Here is a 10,000-nt window from a genome sequence, read left to right on the forward strand (position 1 = left end):
GATCAGATCACATATACCTCCTCCTCCCCCCTACCTCCCTCCCCAGCTCAAACACGCCTTCCCCGCTCTTTACGAAGTTCCCGATGAAGTCTGTGATCTCTCAAGTTTTTCCTCTTGCGACAGGTGTTAAGGTGCAGGTGAAGGATGCGTTTAGGGGCGGCGTGCCCCCAGTGTGAGCCCCGGAAGGCGGGGCCCCAGTGACAAGTGACCCCAGTGGGCAGTGATGCATTAAGGGTGAGGCTCGCCCGCCGGTAAGAGTGACGCCCGTGGTGGCGGCGGGCGAGCAGCGGCTGCCGAGCCCTGCGTGAAGGTGTGCGTGGCGAGGCGTGGCGTGGCCAGGCGCCACTATTGGCCGGGGGTGAACGGTCCCGCTGGCGGACAGGTGTGACGCGGGCACGTGAGATAGGCGAGCCGTGCACCGCTACGAAGGTTAGGGTGCCACGGGTGGGTGGGGCGACCATGGTGACGCGCGAGGCCCCGTGACCACCTGGCCGAGGCGCCGCCGCCATGGAGAAGGTCGAGAAGAAACTGACCAGGTTCCGTGCGACGCTCAAGAACAAGAGGAAAGTTGTCGCTGCCGGTGTTCATCAACCAGTTCCAGCAGCAGTGGGCGGAGCAGCACGGCTCCAGCGCCATCGGGAGCGGGGGAGGCCTGGATGGCGGCGTGGCCTCCTCAAACACGTCCTTCGGGAGCCTCACCTCAATTCCGCCCGCCATCGAGCGGGATGGCCGTCGTGGCCTCTCCCCAACCAACCTCAACCTCAACTTCACGCCCCTTGAGGTGGGGCGGGAGCGGGGGACACAGTATTGGTGGGTCCCCCTACTCCACCCTCACCCGCACGGGGGCACCGTACCCCTACCCGTGCCACATCAACCTTATCACCTCGGTGTCTTCGCCAGGCGGCACCACTCCAGCTGGTGGCCGGCACGCCGCCCTTCCCCACTGTGCGCCTCCTCCTCCCAGGTGAGTTTTGGTGACTCTACTGAAAAGGCTACACCACGTTTTCCTTATTACTTATATGCTGTATTTAGTGACTGATTTATATTTATTTGATTAATGCTTTAAATATTTACTCCACATATTTATTTATTTATCTGTAATGCTTATTTATTTTAGAGACACACGACAATTGTGGGCGTGAAAGGTGTCCACCCACAGCAGACGAATCATAATAACAAAGTTCAACATGTCAGGTCAATGTTTCTTCCGCTATCGTTCCCTCCCGTCAGCGAGCCGCGGACGCTCACCACACACGCGTCCGTGGCACAGGTTCCGTTTGAAAGGTTTGGTTGGCCCTCAGCTCACCGGGGAACACATTCTTACGCAACACACCAGAACCTTAGCGATCAATTGTGAACACGAGCTGAGGCGCCCAGGTTTTGTTGAGCCACCCACGAGCCTCAAAGGAGTCCACCGAGGATGCCGTGGGTGGCACAGGGGCGTGGGGTTGTTGTGTGTTAATGCACATGTTGTGAAACTGGTCAAGCTGGTGGTTGGCGAGGCGAGAAAAAGGTATCGGTGTATTTATGGTCACAACATCTTGGTCCCGGATAGTCCACTTACCCTTTCCCTCCTCTCTCTCTCTCTCTCTCTCTCTCTCTCTCTCTCTCTCTCTCTCTCTCTCTCTCTCTCTCTCTCTCTCTCTCTCTCTCATCTGTATTAGTCTTAGTTACTCGTAACTCTCAAAGAAATATTACTGATTTTTGCTCCTCGATCTAATATTTTTACAATGACTTACTCCTGCTGTATGTGTGTGTGTGTGTGTCTGTCTGTGTGTGTGTGTGTGTGTGTGTGTGTGTGTGTGTGTGTGTGTGTGTGTGTGTGTCATGTTCTTCTTTCTACATCTATTTTGATTAGTATCTTACATCCCGTTTCTCAATATCATTATCTCTTCAGATAATATTTTCTCTCTTTCCATTTCATTTCTTTGCTCCCATTCCCAGATTTCTTACCCTTGTTATTTCTTTGCCGTGCTCTTCGGATTTCTTCCCAGTTTCCTACACGCTTTACTTGAAACCTCATACATCGCCCTCCTTCACAACCTTTAGCCGATATTATACAGACAGGCATATACTCTAGAACACGAAAATATAAGGTATTTCTAACGTGAGAACAGAAACAGCCACAATAGCAGGGCAGGTGAGACAGGGAACACGTCACGAAATACGAAGAAAATTGAAAATGAAGCAAAATACCACATGATGAGCCCCAATCTGCGTGGAGCCCCCGTTACGTAGCACTCTGAAGCTTATTTTGGCGCGAGTGACACTGGACTTTGACGCTTTATCGGGGTTGGGGAGAGTGAGGTTAGAGGAGGGGGAGGAGAAGGGAGAGAGTGGCACTTAAGAGGAGCAGGAGGATGTGGGGAGGGGGAGGACTGGGGAAGGGAAGAGAGAGGCACTTGCGAGAATGAGGAGAATGAGGAGGAGGAAAAGGAAGAGGAGTTGGAGAAGGGATGGGGTGTTGCAAATGTATGAGAACACAGTATTGCGTGTGCTGGTGACCAAGTCCTGTGTTAATAGGCGGCCGAGAGAGAGAGAGAGAGAGAGAGAGAGAGAGAGAGAGAGAGAGAGAGAGAGGAGAGAGAGAGAGAGAGAGAGAGAGAGAGAGAGAGAGAGAGAGAGAAGATTAATTCCCTCATAAACCTCTTTGTATATGACTCATCACGTATCACATAAATTGCTGGACACGACACACAACTCCACGGAGACTCGCAATATACTCATTCCCTTTAATTAATCTGTCTACCTTCCTCTACTCACGTATATTCATTAAAAAAATCTTGATCTCCAAAACATTCATCTTCCTTCTCTCTTCTCTTTAAAAGCTTGCAATTCACGGGTATTTTTCGTACGAGTCGGTCTTTCGTGAACTTTTTATTATTTTTTTATGTCTTATTATATCGCCAAGCTGCTCCCGACTTATTATATTTCCAAGTTTTCTCGACTTCCTCAGGTTGCCGGCAAGTCACGTCTCAGTCCGGAGAGGAGGATGGGGAACGGGGAGGAAGTAGTGTGGCAAGAGGAGGGGGGAGGAAGGGGAGGGGGAAGAGTGGGGAGAGTGGGGAGGGAAGGTAGGGCTCGTGACATAAAACCGAAGGCGAAGGAAGAGAGACGAGGGAAGGGAGAAGGTGAGAGGAGGGAGAGGGTGAGAGGAGGAAATTAGTAAAGCAGTGGGGAAAGGAAAGGTAAGGGTGAAAACACGGGAAGGAGGAAAGGACAGTCATTTTTTTAGTTTCCAGCAATGAAAAGCAAACTATTTTTTTTAGCAAACCTTGTAACATTCATGCGAACACACGCCTCATTACCTCAGCACACACACGTACACACATGCACACACACACACACGTACACACACACACACACACACACACACACACACACACACACACACACACATTGGTACGTAGGTGTAAGCCTGAACGGAGAGAAGCATGAACGGTTTGCTTGCTCTCAATTCGCATGTCATTAAGCCACGTTCTTTAAAAAAAATTCCTCTTATTTTATTTCAATATAATCACGGAGAGTCAAGCATTTTTATTTCCCTTCGTGTTTGAGGTGAATTTCCCTGTTGTATTATAACCTTTCGCTGCAATTATTTTTTTTAAACTCTTTTTGCTCGCGTGCACCATGGCCATCAATAACCCGTTGTTGTGTAGAGCAGGTTTATATTCCTAGAGGGCTGCTTTTTTCTCTACCTTTCTTGTTACCCAGACCGCCTTTGGCTACCAACAGTAAGAGGAAACGGACTAGTTAGTTTATATCATGCACATAAATGACAGAAGATGGACACTCGTGTTGACTAACTGACTTGTTACCTTGACGTGGAAAACTGGACCGTTCACTCTCTGCAAAACGAGAATGAGATAGAAGGAGAAAGTTCACGGGATTTGTTAGTGTGAACCGTATGAACACAAACAGGTGTCAGGGATTTCTTTAAGCCTGTGAGTAAGAGCAATCTCCTCTGTGCTACATTCTGGCGTTGTAAAGGAAGCTTGCATGTTTTGGCGCCAAGCTGCGGGAAATGTGTGAACGTGTTCACTTTGTGCAAGGATTAGCAGAGTCTGGTTCACAAATTTTTCCACTACGTTTTCTATTTTCCCTCACTCTTAAGTTTTCTTATCTAGTGAGAATCTCCTCAGAAAAACTAGATTGCTGGCATATTAGAGAACTTAAAATTGAGGAAAATATCCAGTGTGTTAAAGTGGGTGCTGTAGTCATCGCGTGTTGATCATAGCAGTATAAATTACCCTCACTAAAATCAATATTCGTCACTTACATTTTATTGTCTCGTATTTTTGGTGAGGTTTCTCAAGTGAAGGTAATTGTACCACGAATCAGATAAAAAAAAAAAAAGACATATAGAACCTTCTGTCCTTACTATATTGCATCTATCAGTTTTGGAATACCGTAGCTTGTCGCACACAGTCTGTTATGAGCCAATTAGTTTCTTGCTTATTTTTCCTTTGTATTCCTTTGTTTCGTTACGATGAGACACCGATAGTTTATTCCACGGTTCCCGCCGTAGCTAAGGTGATGTCTTTTTTTTAACCAAGAGGAGGACTGTGTGTGTATGAGTCTGGAGTGATGAGATCTCTAAATTAACCAGTAAAACGTAAAATATAGACATGAATTTGATTTGTATTTTTGGAGCGAGGGAAGAGAGACTCGGGGGCGTAGCGGCGAGGCAGGTTAAGGAGGAGGACTTACTTGTTGCGCTCAAACGTTTTTCACATTGTGTCTCTATTCCCTGCCAAGAGTCACTGTTATCTCACTCTGTATCATCTTGCCATTTTTAGGTATTGCTACCAGGTTGAGGAACGTTGGTGAGAAAATTATTTATTGCTCTAAATGATTTTCCTGTTGTATTTTTTTCAATCACCAAAACTCAACAGTATCTCATCTTAGCCACTTGATTAATTGTGATTTAGGTTTCCAAATCGAATCGGAAATCCTTACCATCCGGAGCTTGAATAATGCATGCACTGTCAGTCATACGTTGTAATGCATGTCAATTCCCGGGACTGTTAACTTGACCTCACGTAGCTCATCACCGTCTCGGACAATGAGGAAGGCGAGGCAGTAGATCAGAGTCATTCTTACCTGGCGACAACTACGTATACATCATTGTGGATTGACATATAATAGGTAGTGAGGAATTATTATCAACAAAGCATCTTCAATCATTGTAGAGCAGAGACCTCAAATATTTTATGGCATTTAATGTTCAGTTTAGGCTTCTGGGCACGTAAAAAATTCATTATCGTTATTGTACATGACCTCCCGTATTTATGAGTGCTTTGTTTTCAGCAGGACTGTTTTCAAAGGCCACTGATATGAATGGTCAGGTGTTCATGTGTGTTTTTCCAGTATAGTTTAGAATTCTTGTTAAAATATCGTTATAATCATAAACACACCCTCGAAAAATCCCCGGTAACTTCCATCACAGCCTGTTACGTAAGAGATAAGGCGGCGAAGTGGTTAGGAATGCTGTACTTACACGCCTAAGGGAATTGCAGTAAACATAAAAGAATGACGTTGCTTCTTCGTTCAGTTTAAGACACGTACCTTCTGTCGCTAGATAAAAACATTAATCAATATAAACTTACGGAAGGAAAGTATTTATAAAAAAAAACTTAAGCTCTCCAGTTACTCATATCATTCTAAAAGTAAAGAACAAAATGTTGTTGTTTTTTTTTATATATATTTTTTTTCTCTTTTTCCCTCTCTCTCTTGGGTAAACTGGGAAAATGAAAACCAGCAAGTGTGTTTGGAGAGGGAGAGAGTGAGAGGCAAAAACAGGCAAGATCTCTTCCACCAGTCACTTTTGCTTTCTCTCTCTCTCTCTCTCTCTCTCTCTCTCTCTCTCTCTCCTCTCTCTCTCTCTCTCTCTTCTCTCTCTCTCTCTCCTCTCTCCTCTCCTCTCTCTCAGGAAGGGAATTAAATATTTCACACCCTGCAAAACACCTCTCATAATCCACACCGCCATTTTCGTTATACATTTAGGGAATTTTTTTATGCAAGGCTATTAGCATATTAATGAGCTCCACCAAACCTCTGAGCGCGGAATATGGAGACCGTGAGATTAATCGTATAGAGGGGGGCTCATTTTATTTATCTTATTTACAGCTCGTGCAGTGAAAAATATCATAATTATGCAGTGAATTTGAATTTTATTCTGTGACTCTTTTACTTCTTTCCATTCCAGTAATGTGTGTATGTTTGAAGCTTTTTGGAGTTTAAAGGCGTTTTGAAATAATTATGTTTTTTTTTTTTTTGTATGATAAACACTTTTTCATTGCTCAACAAACTTTTACGATAATCACTTAAAGCTGTTTTGGTCACTTATTTTTGTACTGCAGTCTTCAATAGTTATGCAGCTTAAAAGAAGATTAAATTAACCTCCTATTCTCTTTCTATTTTTGTTTGTGTCCTCGTAAATAATTCTGTGCCACGGTCTCAGTCTTAGAAAACAAGACGCATTGGCATTTTTAACTTATTACTATCATATTAATTCTGATGTTGTAGTTGACATCATGAACGTGTTTAGAGGAGAACAGAATAGATGCTGTTATTGTTGTGTCCTTGGATTTCTAGTATCACTCGTATTATTTTTGTTTATGTTGTAAATCCATCAGTTGTGTGCTATTTATGTGCTGTTGATGCTATGTGCGTGCTTTGAGGGAAGCTATTTGCTTTATCACACACACACACACACACCACACACACACACACACACACTTATTATCATTATTAATACTATCACTATGGTCATCATCGTTATTGTATCTCCCTCTTTCTTTAATTTCCTCATCACCATCATCATCATCATCATCATCATCACCACCATCACCACCACTCTCAGGAATCACGGTAGAAGCAGTCGGTGAGGAGAGAAAGTCAACATCACATCCACGCCACACTCAATACATCCACCGCATCCACCACACTCACACATCCACTCAGCCACCTCCATTCACCTCCCTGGTATTTTTGGCCTCGCTCCTCGAACAAAATTTCCATAACAAGGTTGCTCCTAAACATGTCTTTACCTTTTGTGTTCCTTCTTACCACCACGGAGAATATGAGAAGGTTGCCAGCCTGTTGCCGTATCATTTGGCTCGCCCGTTCAATTGTTGGTCTCTGGTATAACGCACTACGTATATTTGTACATTTCGTGGACTGAAACTGAATGTAAATAGAAGAAAAACGTTTATCGATAAGCTTGAAGAGGATTTGATATTTTTTCAGCTTCTTGACGTATTGTTATGTATAATTCTTTCACTGCGATTGACAGTTGTAATAACAAAAAGAAAAAAGATATTATTGGATATGATCTCAATATGGTATTCACAATTTTTTTAGAACTGGATAAGCCAGGCGCCAAGATTTCTTTCCTGGTTGAACAAACGAAAGGGAAAAAGGCCAAACTTTCCCCCCACACAACGTTCACCACACAACAAATGCGTCTCGCTTCAGAATCTTTCAGGACCTGCACACGCCTCAACCCGCGACCCTTGCCAGAGCGTGAGCAAATGTAACCTCCTGTAAGGCTCACCTGTAAGTCACCTGTACATCTTGAAACACTAATTTGTAAAGGTTACGTTATTCATCCTTTACTCGACCTTTACTTATGTACAAGACCCCTGATTGACTCTTACTTGGCTTGCTCAAAAGAAATTAAATATCAATAGAAAAATTGTGTTTTTAGTGTCTAAATTTCTTTTAATGTTACAACTGACTCATTTCTCCTGTAAAATTCGTAAGACTCACCTAGAACACTTACTGGAAAGACGCCATCCACAAAACACATCACTGAAACTCACACCATTCACCCGTAACACATCTAATTAACTCTTTTTTTTTCACCTGCAAATCTTACCTGCTAGACTCACCTTTAAAACTTACACTCACCTGTATGACTTTACTTAAAGTCGGTCAAACCCACACGTAACCTGAAAGACTCACATTCAATACTCATACTCCCCTGAAAGACTCACCTTTACAACTCACACTCACCTTTACGAACACTGACTGACCCACTGCCATATAATCTCCCTCTCCTCTAAGACTCGCTTCTAAGAACACCTGAGGAACTTACCTTTAACCTGAAGTGTTTCCCTCAATGCCATCCAGTAGGAACATTCCGCCTCGCCTGCAGTGACCTCCAAACCAATCCGATAATTAACATCGAGTTTCTTTCCCGGCCTTCAGATTGAGATTTTTCGTGTATATATTTTTGCGTATCTTGACTTCCTTGACTGTGGCCAGGAATGGTGATTAAAATATGTTATGGTAATAATAATGGCGATAATGATAAGACTCTTCATAATGACAAACACACACACACACACACACACACACACACACACACACACACACACACACACACACACACACACACACACACACATACACACCACACATGAAGCTTCCAGATGACAAATAAACAGTCTTAACCAGTTAGAGTGACCCCCAAAGTTTGCAGTCCATCCCCAGACTCCCCCACCCTGACCCTTATAAGTCCCCCTATCCACCCACCGCCAGAGAGAGAGAGAGAGAGAGAGAGAGAGAGAGAGAGAGAGAGAGAGAGAGAGAGAGAGAGAGAAGGTGCGTTTGAAGGAAAGAAAGAGGGAGGGAAGGAGGGAGGGAAGAGTTTAGGATCTTGGGTACGTCCCGTATCTCGTTCTGGATCAGCAACGGGTGTTGATGATGCCGTGTGTGTGTGTGTGTGTGTGTGTGTGTGTGTGGTGTGTGTGTGTGTGAGTGAGAGAGAGAGAGAGAGAGAGAGAGAGAGAGAGAGAGAGAGAGAGAGAGAGAGAGAGAGAGAGAGAGAGAGAGAGAGAGAGAGAGAGAGAGAGAGAGGATTAGAGGAGAGAGTGAGGGCAGCGGGGTGACGGGCTTGCAGGGGTGGGGGCAGGGATAGGGAAGGGAGGGAATGGGAGGGCAGGGAGGGAGGAGAGAGATGCCTCGGCCTTCCAGCGCAGCACGCGAGGTCTTCCCGCCAGCACCGTCAACAGGCCACCGGTACCGTTTTGGTCAACAGAAGCCGTGGTCACGCCAGCCCGCCCGCCATTGTGCCGGTCGTTCCGCGCCGCTTCGGCCCCCCAGCGCTGCGTATTCCTCGACCTTCACAGAGAGGTGCATACAAACACACGCGTCTTTTATCACCTCTTCCCGGCGCTGCCATTCCGCGCCCTCATCCCCTCGCACCTGTTAGCAGCCTTGATTGCTTCCAAGATGCACCTGTCCGTGTATGAAGGGACGCAGTTGTTCCCGCTGACACCTGCTTCCTGCCTGCAGTGTCATGTCCCCATTCTTCAAGGCCACACGCTGTTTACGTACTTACTGGCTAGTTGCCAGGTGGGTTCCGTGCCCTGTTCCCACCTGACAGCCCTATCAATTTCCGGTGCCCTGTTTAAGTTTTTTTTTTCCCTTACTGTATCTTGCAGCGCCTCCCTGCCACCTGCTCCCACAACATCACCTCTCCCAAAATTCGCGACGTCTTTTGATCCACTGAAGAGAAAGGAAATATTTCTTTGATACAAGTTTTTGGTAAAGCAGACAGACACGTCAGCTCCTAATCCACGATAGGGAAGGAAACACCTTTTTTTTTTCCCCTCTACTTTCTCTGCTTTTCTTCCTTCCCTTCCTCCTCAACCATTATCCTCCACCCTTGTTCCTTCTCCCTCTCCTCCTTCTCTCCTCCTCGAAGCCTCAAAAATCGCAAGACTGTGGAAGAAAACGACCCGCTGCTTTGATCATCACGTGACAAAGGCCACATAAAGGGAAGCAAGAGGAGGAGGAAGAGGAAGAGAAGGGGTAAACAGCTGGGGGAGAAGACAGGAAAAAAGGGAAAGGGTTCGCAGTCGAGGCGGGATGGAGAGACTTACAAATTAAGGGACAAAAACAAGAAAGTGTTTAGGATAAAGAATGCAAATTATGCATTTGATGTGACGCAGGATTTAAGGAGGAGGAGGAGGAGGAGGAAGAGGAAGAT

General features: G+C 45.4%; 1 long non-coding RNA gene across 1 annotated transcript in view; it reads left to right on the plus strand.

Moving 5' to 3' along the window:
- LOC135110583 (uncharacterized) overlaps positions 1 to 10,000 on the plus strand; it is an 87,107-nt gene that overhangs the window by 20,415 nt on the left and 56,692 nt on the right. Inside the window, exon 2 of the long non-coding RNA XR_010273319.1 lies at positions 124 to 964. This is a non-coding gene — a long non-coding RNA (uncharacterized LOC135110583). The remainder of the gene's footprint in view (positions 1 to 123; positions 965 to 10,000) is intronic.

The sequence above is a fragment of the Scylla paramamosain genome, chromosome 20, assembly GCF_035594125.1.
Source record: "Scylla paramamosain isolate STU-SP2022 chromosome 20, ASM3559412v1, whole genome shotgun sequence".
Taxonomy (NCBI): Eukaryota; Metazoa; Arthropoda; class Malacostraca; order Decapoda; family Portunidae; genus Scylla; species Scylla paramamosain.